Genomic DNA, 13401 nt, shown 5'->3' with positions numbered 1-13401 from the left:
ATGTAGTGACTACATACAAAAAGTGTCTTTTTTCTTCACCAATGTCAAACAGAAATGATTTTGACCTCAGACTGAAAATGTCAACTCTCTGAATGAGCCAAAATTGACCTGCACACACAATGTTATTCTTAGGCACAATTATCAGCCCGAACGTGTGACTATTAAATATAATGAATTTAATTACAGCTTTTGTATGATTGTCTGCATGTTAGAGAGGAACAATACATGATCCAGAATCGTTTAAAGTATTTGAGAGGAATCCATAGGGGACTTGATACAGGCCTATTATCTCTTGTTACAGCAGGTTACCTTGTCATTGTACCAAATATCCTCCATCATTACTGCAGCCTCCTCCATTATGGCTGGCAGGGCTGGTGTGGCCATCTGGCATAGCGGGCATTTCCAGTTGGGCCCTGCACCCTTGTGGGCCGCTTTTTTCAGAAATGTAAAAAAAAAAACACAAAGGTGCGGGCCAGGACCCACCGGTGAGTCCGTTCTGCGCCACTTATGAGGGGTCCCTTTAGGCCGAAAGTGCCCGGGCCCTATTTGTCCCCCAGTCCAGCCCTGGTGACTGGGTTACTGAGAGTGAGTGGATATGTCCAGACTCCCCCTTCGAGAGGCTCCTCCGATAGGGTCTGATGCTGAATCCCTTATGAGTAGCTGGACTGAATGAAACTGTCCGCTATCAACTTGCAATCTCAGGCCTCAGACTTGGATCTCAGGTTAGATGTACGTCAACCAAACACACACACACACACAAACACACGCATGCACGCACGCACGCACGCACGCACACACACACACACACACACACACACACACACACACCAGCAACATTTTACGTGGCCAAGCATGTGCATCCTTTGGGGGCCATTGCAGGGGAGTGCAGGGGTTGGTATGGGAGACCAGAGGGTAGTGGGGTGTGTAATGGCCTCAGTTTATTAAAAGAAATGGCATGATGTCACAATGAGCCTCTCCTCTTGACCCACATGGGTGACTGGGCTGTCTGCAGTCCCCCTGTCCCTTCATACTGTATACAGACTGGCGTGTTGACACACCACCGTTTGTTAGCCCAGTGTTTCTCAACAGGGGTGCCGGGGCACCTTGGGGTGCCGCGGGCCCTCCTCAGGGGCGCCACGGAAACGTGGCTGATAAATAAATGATGTAATATAATAGTACATATTTGTTTAAATTGATAAGTTAATGCTAGTCAGTGGAATCTTTCATCTAACATTTACGCACAATAAAGTAAATATAGGTCGCCCCAGTCAACTGCAACTTCGAATGTAGGTCGTGTGACGTCTCCAAATGTGTTACTTTTCTAAGCTTGTGTGGTATCGGATGCGATGCCATGTTACGGCTTGTTGGTTTGGGGTGCCTTGAAAATGTTCATGAATTGAAAGGGTGCCTCGCCTAAAAAAAGGTTGAGAAACACTGTGTTAGTCCAGGGCAGGGGTTCCCAAACTATTTTCCTTGCGCACCCCCTGGTACATTTCAATGTGGTTCACGCACCCCCTAAGCGAATGTTTTGGCGTACTTATGGCCACTCAAATATGGCTTCACTTCACAAATCATTGCACATTATGCAGAGTCATTTAGGGAATCCTCATTTCCAATAGATTTGATGTTTCCTCAAGCATACAATTCACCATACAATTAAAAACTACTTAATTTTCAGTAATGCTGTATAAAACACACATATCCACCATTGCTCCATTCAGCTCCCGCACCCCCTCGTGGCAAGCCACGCACCCCCAGGGGTGCACGCACCCCAGTTTGGGAAACCCTGGTCCAGGGGAAGGCACCGTATCAAATGTGCATCAAACAGTTTGATTTCATTTTTATATTACATGTGCCAATAAGACTGACTTCACTGTCATCAACTCCAGCAGTGATGCGCAGGGTACTGTAGAGGTCACAGGGGGATTTTCATTATAAAAAAAGTTCACAACACACTGACCAGTGGATAAACTTTCGGAGCCGCACGCCTCTCTGAAATGGAAACGGATAGCAAGCTGGCAGTGTCACGGCAGGGGAGAGTAATTTGGAGTCGCCAGCTCAATAGAGCTGTACAGGATTACATCATACTGAGCCATGTGTAGACATCTACATTTGCTCTAGTACCACACTCACTCAATATATTTGCTTCTGCTTTTGCCCAAGGAGCTTCTCTAAAGTCTCATCCTCTTCCTAGTTGCAGCCAAAGAAAACCAGGCCTGTATTAACCCATTTTGAATCCTTTCTGAAAAACACCTGCTAAAGAGGCCAGTTTTGCCTATGTGAAATTATATGCATATATGGGTGGTTGACGTTTAAGGGCGTAAAACAAAAAAAGAAGTTTTTTCAATACCTGAAAAAAAAATGATGGAAAAAATAGAAAAAAAATTAGAAAGAAATAAAGCACTCCGTGGAATTTCGCTTCATTTTTGCCATTTTTGGGAAAATGGGTCCTGCATCAACACATTGCATATGTAGTGGGCGAGACCGTTACAGGAAGTAGTTCGACTACGCCACCCCCGGGGGTGGAGCCCCCGGAGGAAATGAATTAGGGGTAGTTACAGATACCCCGGACCAACACACAATGTACCCGCACAATAGATTACCAGGCAAACACAGGTTCGTGCACAATGGAGGCAGAGACAGTGGTGACAATTTATAATTCAAATCTTTATTATTATTTTCAGTATAAAAATATGTTGGTCACTCTCTGTAATAAATATAAAAAGTTACTCACAATTCGTAAAGTGCAGGGGTGGGCGTGCTGCCACCACACCCGCGGATCTGTAAACACCTGCCCCAAAGTATGTTCGCTAATTCACACTAAACAACACACCTGGTAGGCCTAAGGCCTTAGAACCCACACTCAGGTTGTCAGACTGTGCCACTAGGGGCTGGCACGGCTAACACATTAGGGCCAATGGCACACCTCAGAATTAACAAAAGAAAAGTAAAGAAATAGTTCACAACAAACAGAAATAATTCACGGCAAACAGAAACAAGAAGAAATCACAGCAAACCATGCAAAATAAATCAAAATCCAATAAGCACATGCAGTTAAATTAGAAATTAGATAATTGAATGAAATAATAAAAAAAAAGGGAAATTAGGCACAGCAAACGAAAGAAAACGAAATCAAAACATGAGGTAAACCAATGCCAGAGGCTCAGCTCAGTGCAGTCCCCTAGGTATCCCCACACTACCTACACACACACACTCACACGCACCAGCGTACGCACACGCACACACACTGTGGAATGGCTCACACACCAGCTCACACCGAGCCGAGCGCCCACACACACACACACACATGAACCAAAGCGCGCCCACGCACACACACACACGAATGTCCAATTTCCGAGGCCGGAGCAGCAGCCGAAATACGGGTTCCCGGCTTCCAGAGGCACCACACAACCGGGGCTAAAAGTCGCCGCTCGTGCACCTAAACGCGTGGTGTGTCTGACCACGGCCACACGGATACAACCTGCGAGGGAGGAGGAGAGCGTTAGCCAAGCTAGCAGGACACCCACTATCACACGATTCTGCTGCCGAGAGGTTACCTTACCCGGAGATGAGGGTGCACCGATGCGCGATTCTCACAGTCGGAGTGCCAATACAGAGGTACACGGCCGAGGCGCCGGTAGCGACCACACGCTGAAACCATAATAATGGCCGTCGTTAGCAACCATGGTACGAAAACAAACAGTCAGGGCTGGGTAAAGGCACAAGCTAACCCACTATAATACATACCGGCGTGCAGGAGACGGGAAAGGCGCAAGGTAACCGTTGGTATTGTCCACCGAAGTCCTTGCCAGTGGAGAAGCAAGAGATCACTCTAGCCAAGTAAGAGACGCCAAGTTGGAATCACAACCTATAGAACAGCAGACGCAAAGTTAGCCACTAGCTGCTGGCTAGCACATAAACAGCGACAAGAAATGGTCCACATACTCACGAGGACAAGAAATGGTCCACATCTCCTAGATCTGAACTGGACACCGCACTCCTCTCGACGGCGAGGGGAGAAGCAACCACAGCATTCGCCGGTGGCGATGAAACGCGCAAAGGGGAACTTTGCAGGCTTACCGAATACTAGCCACTGGCAGTGTTTATGAAGAGACTTCCCATAAGCCTCTACGAGCGGCGTGGTGACGTGTGCCGCAGCGTCAGACTTCCCTTAAAGGAGCAGCGCTCCATTACAATCTACCCCCCACATGTTGAATCGTCGGCCCGACGATGCAGGTACGCTTTCCCCCCCACTCCCAGATCCAAAATTCCATCAAGAGTTTGAAGTCGCCCCACCAGGCAGCCGATGGGGATTAGAGTGTTGTCCCGCGTTAGACCGGAAAGTCCGGCGTGGGGGCACCTCGCTGCTGCTAGTGCCACGACCGGGTAGCTGAGCGGCCGAACTGCTGGGGGAAGCCTGCGAAGCCTGGGGCTCTGCTGGGACACCCAAGTCAGCATCGCCCACCTGCTCCCCAAGAAGGATATCTTCTTCGCTCGATAGCTCCCCTGAGTCGACAGGGGTAGGTTCGCCTGGTCGGCCCGACCCCGGGGGGGTGTCGGGGGCCAGGGGGCCCACCACTCCTTTCAGCATGCTGCGGTGAACGTGCTTCAGCTTCGTTGGATCGTTGACGGGGGCGATCGTGTACACGGCTCCGGTCTCCGAAGGGGTACGCACCACCATGTGTACCTGGGAGTTCCACACATCTTGGATTTTATTTCGACCTCGCACGCCGAGGTTGCGTACATATACCCGTTGCCCTACTTCTAAAACAGCAGTCTTCACCCGTGCATCGTGTCTGTCCTTGCGATATTCCGCCGCTGCGGCCAAACGCTCCCGAGCCCCATCAAATGCCACTTGAAGCCGGGCCTGATGCTCCTGTATCCAGTCGCACACTCGACCATGGACCGGTGGCCGAACTCGGCCCAGGAGGAAGTCTACGGGTAGCTGTGGCTCTTGGCCGAACATAAGGAAGTGTGGCGATTCTCCTGTCGCTTGATGCGGGGTGGTATTATAACAGAAGGTTACGTGCGGCAGGCAAGTTGCCCAGTCGCGCTTCCGAGAGGCCGGTAGGGTACGCAGGAGGTTGTGTAGAGTGCGGTTTAAATCGCTCACATTGGCCGTTCCCGGCCGGGTGGTACGGGGTAGTTCGGGACTTCTGGACCCCGTACAGCCCGCAAAGCTGCTGAATCAGGGTGCCCTCGAAACAGCGCCCCTGGTCGGAGTGGAGCCGACCAGGAATTCCGAACCGGTAGAACCATTCCACAAGCAAGACCTGGGCGACCGTCGAGGCCCGCTGATCCCGGGTGGGGACGGCGATGGAATACTTACTGAAGACGTCCGTGATGACTAAAACGTTCTCCACCCCCCCCGACGTGGGCTCCAAAAGCGTGAAATCCACAGCTACCACTTCGTTGGGCCGAGATGCCAGTAGGTGGCCCATATGCGCGGCGGCTAGAGGAGGCTCCCCTTTGGACTCTTGGCACCTAAGGCACTTTTCACACCATCGGCGCACCTCCGCAAACATGCGGGGCCAGTAACACCGTTGCCCAACCAACTCCAGTGTTCGATTAATCCCCTGGTGGCCATGGTGCTCGTGGAGCTGGTTTAGGACCTCTGATTGCAGGGCAGCCGGCAAAACCAGCTGGAGGCACTCATCACGGCCACTGGGGTGTAGCACTCTCCGGTAAAGGACTCCATCGTTCTCCACAAACCGTTTCCACTGCCGCAACAGGATCAAGGCCAAGGGTGACAGAGCTTCCCGTTCCTCACGAGTAGGCCGCCGACGCGCCTTCCAGAAGGCCAGAATCGGCTGGATAACAGGGTCTCCTTCTTGCAGAGCGCACAGGTCCGGCAAAGGGTAGGAGGGCAGCACCGAAACAACCAACTGAGAGGCGGTGATGCTACCCCCCGGGACAGCGGCCGGTTGCAGCTGACCACCGGGGTCGCTTGCTTGCAGAGTGCGCAGAACCGGCAAAGCGTGGGGGAACAACCCCGAGACACTGGACTGAGAGGCGGTGCCGCCATCTCCCTGAGCCGCTACCTGTTGCAGCAATCTAGGGACCGCTGTACCCGGAACCAGGTCACTCACGTCTTCTTGGTCTGGCTGATTCTGCCGCGACAGACCGTCCGCATTACCGTTAGATTTACCCGAGCGGTACTTTAATTCAAAATCAAATGATGCAAGCTGTGCGGCCCACCGGTGTTCGACCGCCCCGAGTTTGGAAGTAGTGAGGTGACTCAGGGGGTTATTATCAGTGTACACGACACACTTCTGGCCCAAGAGATATTCGCGAAACTTCTCGGTGACGGCCCATTTTAGGGCGAGGAACTCGAGCTTCATAGAACTGTAATTATTCATATTCCGCTCTGTAGGTCTTAACGTTCTACTGGCGTATGCCACCGGTCGGACTTTGCCGTCCACCTCCTGCGAGAGGACCGCGCCCAGTCCGCAATGGCTGGCGTCGACCTCAAGAATAAATGGGCGGCTAAAGTCCGCGTACGCCAGTACCGGCGCCGACACGAGCCTCCCCTTGAGTTCCTCAAAACTTCTTTCGCAATCCTCTGACCATGTATCAAGAAACTGCTGCCCCGAGGGCTGACGGGAACGGCTCCCGTTCAAGGTGGCCACCAATCGATGCAACGGCGCGGCCAGCTTTGCAAATCCTTCGACGAATCGTCGATAATAGCTGGCGAAGCCTAGGAATGATCGGAGCTCCGACACATTGGCAGGTCGCCGCCATGTGGCCACTGCCTCCACCTTGCCAGGGTCGGTAGAGACACCGTGCTGGGAGATCACATGTCCCAAGTACTGAACCTCCGGCTTAAAGAACGCGCACTTCCCTAATTTAGCCTTCAGCCCCTCCGACTGCAACCGGGTCAAGACCATCTCCAGGCGCTGTAGATGTTGCGCCACGGTGGACGAGAAGATCACGATGTCGTCAAGATACAGTAGAACGGAATGACACTGTTGGTCGCCGAACATACGTTGCATTAATCGTTGAAATGTACCTGGTGCATTGCACAGGCCAAAAGGCATTCTGTTCCATTCGAACAACCCGAAGGGGGTACAGAATGCCGTTTTGGCCCGATCACCTTCTGTCACGGGGACTTGGTTGTACCCACTGGCTAAGTCCATCGTAGAAAACCAGCGGGCACCTGCCAACATGTCCAATGTCTCCTCGATCCGAGGAAGCGGAAAGGCGTCCTTCCGAGTTCGGGCATTTAACAGGCGATAGTCGACACAGAGTCGCAAGCTCCCATCCTTCTTCCGGACTAGAACAATGGGAGAAGCGAATGGACTACTGCTTTCTCTGATGACCTTCGCCTGGAGGAGCTGGTTGATATGGGTTTTTACGGCCTCGTAGTCGGAGGGGGCAATGCGCCGGTAACGCTGCCGGACCGGTGTCGGATCCAACAGCGGGATGTCATGCGAGATTAGGGAAGTGCAACCCAAGTCGCCCTCATGGGCGGAGAAGACCGAAGAGTACCTCAGAAGCAGGGCCCTGACCTCAGCCTGTTCCTCGGCAGGCAGGGGTAACAAGTCCACTGCGCGGATTTGTGTCTCCAAAGGCGACGGGGCAGGCGCCTGAGGGTCAGTAATGGCGGCCACGGAACGGACCTCCACCACGTCCCGTGGCAAGCTGATGATCGACACAGCATTCACCTGTCCGAGTCTAGTACGAGGGTACAGCAGGACGTCCGTACAACCGACGTTGACTACAGGGATCTGCACCAAGCCACGGGTCACCTGCACCAAGGCAGGGGACACCAGCAACCCCCCGGGCAACCCCCGGTCCGTCGGCTCAAATAGGGTTCCAAGCCCTGAATGTTGCTCAGGGCAGGTGGCAGGAATCAACTTCATGGTCCCCCCCGGAACCCGCCATGGCGCACGGCCCCGGACATTCACCACGCCGCTGGTCTCGGGGGTGGGCCGGATTTCAGCCTGATGACAGTGTTGCAGCGCTTTCAGCACCGGTCGAGGGGCAGTTGACACTGATGGAAGATCGAAAAGCGTGGGACCGTGCCGCCCAAAAAGTTCCTTATAACACTTGCCGATAACATTCATACCAAGAACCCCAGGGACCACGGAAGCCGTGCCCCCTGGGGGGTCGCGAACGACCAGAACACCGCAATCAGGCATACTCTTCCCGCAAAGCTCAATATTCAGCTCCAAGTAGCCCAAGTAAGGAATCTCTAGGCCGTTGGCCGCTCGGAGCTGCAGCCAGTGACATGAGCGTAAACGCTCCTGCCCCAAAGATTCGAAGTTGGCAGCGAAGAAACTTTCAGTGACGGTGGACACCATAGACCCAGTGTCAATGAGACAGGGGACCTGAACCCCGCCCATCCGGACGAGCAGATGTGGACAGTTAGAAAGTAACGCCTCGGCGGCATTGGGAGGGTCGAGGGCATTACGTGAGCCAAGAGAGGCCCCCCCCGGACTGTGACTCCTCAGTCCGGTGGGCGTCAGTTTCCCGAGGGCTGGTTCGGTTGGAAAACCATTCTCCGAAAACCCGGAGCCTCTACGGGAGGGTGCTTGTGGGGGCCCCACCACTCGTTCTCCGTCACAATCCGCAGCAATATGGCCTGTCGCACGACAGCGCCAGCAGACAAGGGGTCCCTCCCGAGGAGACCGACCTCGCCTCCGTGGCTCCCCCTGTGTGGCCGCACCCCGAGAAAAATGCTGCAACTGAGCCTGTTGATTTTGCACCATTTCCATGAGCTTCGCCATGTCGGCCTGCAACTTCTCCATATCAGATCTGGTCGGCGCCCCACCACGGGGATCCATGCTTACGGCGCAAGAGGTACCAGGGACCCCAAGGGAGCGATCGAGTGAAGACAAGGAAAAGCTACGCGGCCGCTGCGGTTCGGCGGCGCCCTCCCGTTCCCAACGCATGGCTTCCTTACGCACCGCGATCAAAGTGGCTAACGGCGTGGTCCGAATGAAACTCTTCAAGTGACGACGCAAGGCGCCCTCGTTAACATGCTCCACAAACTGATCACGCAGAAGAACGTCAGCGTTAAGAATTCCCTCAGGCGCATTTCGTCTAACCTTATCAATAAGGGTCATTAATGCGATTGAAAACTCTAGCAGTGTCTCTCCCTCTTGCTGTTTTTCTCGAAAAGAACGCCTCCTGCAAGGCCACGTATGACTGTGGGCAACCGTAAAGCTCCTGTAAAATTTCTAAGATTTTCTCTGGGTTTTCTTTTTCTTCTCTCGGCCTATAGCGGATCTCATCCCGTGCCTCGCCATCCAAGTGATCGTAAAGAAATAGGCTCTCTCGGCAGCAGAAAAATGGCGCGCCCGCATACATGCCTCCGCCTCCTCCTTCCACGCCTCGATACTTATGCCCCCATTTTCCCCTAAACAATGGGCACTTCTTTTCCCTTGGGACAAAGACCAAACGTTCTGTAGCGGGCCCTGCCGGGGCGCTACCATTTACTGTGCTCGTACTTGTGGCCCGCTGGGCGAGGGAGGCCTTTAAGCGCTCATTCTCGGCTCTTACCTCAGCCAACTCATCCCTAACCTCTTGTGCGTCCCGCGACATGCTGCGGAAACCGATCAAGACAAATTTGGAAAATGCAAAAACTCACAGGGATGGCTGGTCCAAATCCCGAGAGAGGGGCGGTCTCCCAACCTCGGCTGCTGCTCCGCTTCTACAGGAAAAACACAAACTCACAGCGCTTATTCAGTGGTGCTCTCACTTTCAACCAACCACATACATACACTCATTCAACCATTGACCATATGACAAATTTCTATTACAAAGAGTGACAAAGCAAAAACCTAAAAAAATGAAACCAGTGTCTCTGCTCCTATGCCAATCCTGCCCGACTATAAGCCAAAATGTAGTGGGCGAGACCGTTACAGGAAGTAGTTCGACTACGCCACCCCCGGGGGGTGGAGCCCCGGAGGAAATGAATTAGGGGTAGTTACAGATACCCCGGACCAACACACAATGTACCCGCACAATAGATTACCAGGCAAACACAGGTTCGTGCACAATGGAGGCAGAGACAGTGGTGACAATTTATAATTCAAATCTTTATTATTATTTTCAGTATAAAAATATGTTGGTCACTCTCTGTAATAAATATAAAAAGTTACTCACAATTCGTAAAGTGCAGGGGTGGGCGTGCTGCCACCACACCCGCGGATCTGTAAACACCTGCCCCAAAGTATGTTCGCTAATTCACACTAAACAACACACCTGGTAGGCCTAAGGCCTTAGAACCCACACTCAGGTTGTCAGACTGTGCCACTAGGGGCTGGCACGGCTAACACATTAGGGCCAATGGCACACCTCAGAATTAACAAAAGAAAAAGTAAAGAAATAGTTCACAACAAACAGAAACAATTCACGGCAAACAGAAACAAGAAGAAATCACAGCAAACCATGCAAAATAAATCAAAATCCAATAAGCACATGCAGTTAAATTAGAAATTAGATAATTGAATGAAATAATAAAAAAAAAGGGAAATTAGGCACAGCAAACGAAAGAAAACGAAATCAAAACATGAGGTAAACCAATGCCAGAGGCTCAGCTCAGTGCAGTCCCCTAGGTATCCCCACACACACACACACACACACACACTCACACGCACCAGCGTACGCACACGCACACACACTGTGGAATGGCTCACACACCAGCTCACACCGAGCCGAGCGCCCACACACACACACACACACTGAACCAAAGCGCGCCCACGCACACACACACGAATGTCCAATTTCCGAGGCCGGAGCAGCAGCCGAGATACGGGTTCCCGGCTTCCAGAGGCACCACACAACCGGGGCTAAAAGTCGCCGCTCGTGCACCTAAACGCGTGGTGTGTCTGACCACGGCCACACGGATACAACCTGCGAGGGAGGAGGAGAGCGTTAGCCAAGCTAGCAGGACACCCACTATCACACGATTCTGCTGCCGAGAGGTTACCTTACCCGGAGATGAGGGTGCACCGATGCGCGATTCTCACAGTCGGAGTGCCAATACAGAGGTACACGGCCGAGGCGCCGGTAGCGACCACACGCTGAAACCATAATAATGGCCGTCGTTAGCAACCATGGTACGAAAACAAACAGTCAGGGCTGGGTAAAGGCACAAGCTAACCCACTATAATACATACCGGCGTGCAGGAGACGGGAAAGGCGCAAGGTAACCGTTGGTATTGTCCACCGAAGTCCTTGCCAGTGGAGAAGCAAGAGATCACTCTAGCCAAGTAAGAGACGCCAAGTTGGAATCACAACCTATAGAACAGCAGACGCAAAGTTAGCCACTAGCTGCTGGCTAGCACATAAACAGCGACAAGAAATGGTCCACATACTCACGAGGACAAGAAATGGTCCACATCTCCTAGATCTGAACTGGACACCGCACTCCTCTCGACGGCGAGGGGAGAAGCAACCACAGCATTCGCCGGTGGCGATGAAACGCGCAAAGGGGAACTTTGCAGGCTTACCGAATACTAGCCACTGGCAGTGTTTATGAAGAGACTTCCCATAAGCCTCTACGAGCGGCGTGGTGACGTGTGCCGCAGCGTCAGACTTCCCTTAAAGGAGCAGCGCTCCATTACACCTAGGCATGTCACAGCGCAGGAAAATTAAGTCACACCACAGGAAATTCACTGCATTATGGCCATTTTAATCCTTTTGTATTCATGACTGACATCTGAGCTCATGCTAACTTGATAATGATATTGTGTTTAATCTTAATATGTGTTTTTTCATTTATAAAAAAAAACATTTTTTTCCTTCTATAAGAGCAGTCACACCACAGTAGTACACCATAAAATGAACCTAAGCATTGCGTGACAGAAACATTGCAATATGAAGACATATTAAGAGGTTAATAGTCACCTTAAACTTCCACAGCACTCTCCAATAACTGACTGGTTAGGAGCCAGTCTTTAAAACCCTTGTAGTTGGCCTTGCAGCTACCCATTCACAAACATTGACATACATGTCACCTCACAGGACGCAATTTGTGTTACGAAATTGAACTTCACATTCACATATCTTAATATTTATGCAATCATGCCAAATGCTTCATACATTATTCAAAATGTTGTTGGTGAATATATATATATATATATTTTATATTCTAGGTTTCATTAATGTTACAGTCACACCGCAGGATATTTGACATATAAACCTTTACATAAATCTTAACAAAAATGTTTCTTCTCATCTAAGACTAATACACAACATAATGTACCACATCTTCTTTCGTTGACATTTGTTTTTTAAAGGAAAAAGAACAGTTTTGTAGGTTTTTAACCAATGTTATTTAAAACAAGGCGTCACGTCAACCACCCACATACAGACTCCTAAATCCTGAGCATTGACTTTCCGAAAAATGTAACAGAATTGTTAATGCTTACTTAAGCTTTCCTTTTTTAGTCTCTGTAGCTTGTAGAGAGATGGAATTATAAAACTAAAGCTGTATAAAGCTTTGTTTTGTGCGGCATCTTTGCACAAGGATAAAAAGTACTTATGCCCATTGATCTTAGAACCTGACAAACTCAAAGCACTAAGTCTTCCTTCTCATCTTCAAACATCGCTTGGATCTACTGACCTCTATCTATGGCATCGTCAGCACTGCTGAATCTTTGCTTCTAGAGTAAAGCACATTACTGCATACACTGTAAGCAATATCCTGGGCTGTGCTGACAGCCATGATGCCAATGCTTCATTATTATGCCATCTGACTCAACACTTTGGTCTGCTGGCTTCATTTACATAATTCCTAATCACTCTCCCGCCAAATGGCCTCTGCTATGGCAATCTCTTGTGGAAATGACATTAGAGGGAGACAGCTGTCAACCAGGAGAGCTGAGTGGGGAGATCACCTGTGTTCCCATGCCGTATCAAAGTAATGAGAGTCTCATCATCAATTCAGCAGGACCAATTGTCTGGACTCACCCCGAGGTTACCCACTCCTGCAGGCCCCGACTTCCCCTACTTCACATGTCTGCTTGAGATTTATAAACCTGTCTGATTCTCTCCAGAATTAAACGCTTCTGTTTCTTCAAGTGCCAAGATATACTCTGAATAAATTACAAATTCAGAAAGCTCTGTCCGGAATACAAAGTAGGCCTGTGTTCGACTTCTTACAAATGACTGCCCCCTCACTGGTTTTAATGTTATTGTACAACTGATTGAAGGGAATTGAATATTTGACAGGTGTTTGTATGCTGGAGCCCATGCTGATAATGCTCCAATGCATATCTCATCTGCAGCCAAACTTGAACTGAATATGATGATGAGGCTATACTGTATGTACAAATAGATGCATTGTCTTCAGATCATCAATTATAACTTAACCTCGATGGTACGTCATTTTGTCAATTTTTGATCTGCAAAACTTTCCGTACCTTGGTCATAATAGTATAGTGTATGAGT

The 13401-nt window shown here is 50.6% G+C and overlaps 1 long non-coding RNA gene across 1 annotated transcript; it reads right to left on the bottom strand.

Moving 5' to 3' along the window:
- Positions 1-2646: 2646 nt before the first annotated feature.
- Positions 2647-4419, bottom strand: LOC134444581 (uncharacterized). Its single transcript, XR_010034033.1, has 2 exons — positions 3950-4419; positions 2647-3868 (listed from the first exon to the last, which is right to left on the bottom strand). It is a non-coding gene; the product is annotated as an uncharacterized LOC134444581 (long non-coding RNA).
- Between the last annotated feature and the right edge of the window lie 8982 nt (positions 4420-13401).

The sequence above is a fragment of the Engraulis encrasicolus genome, unplaced genomic scaffold, assembly GCF_034702125.1.
Source record: "Engraulis encrasicolus isolate BLACKSEA-1 unplaced genomic scaffold, IST_EnEncr_1.0 scaffold_604_np1212, whole genome shotgun sequence".
NCBI lineage: Eukaryota > Metazoa > Chordata > Actinopteri > Clupeiformes > Engraulidae > Engraulis > Engraulis encrasicolus.
This window is presented reverse-complemented; position numbering and strand designations above follow the sequence as displayed.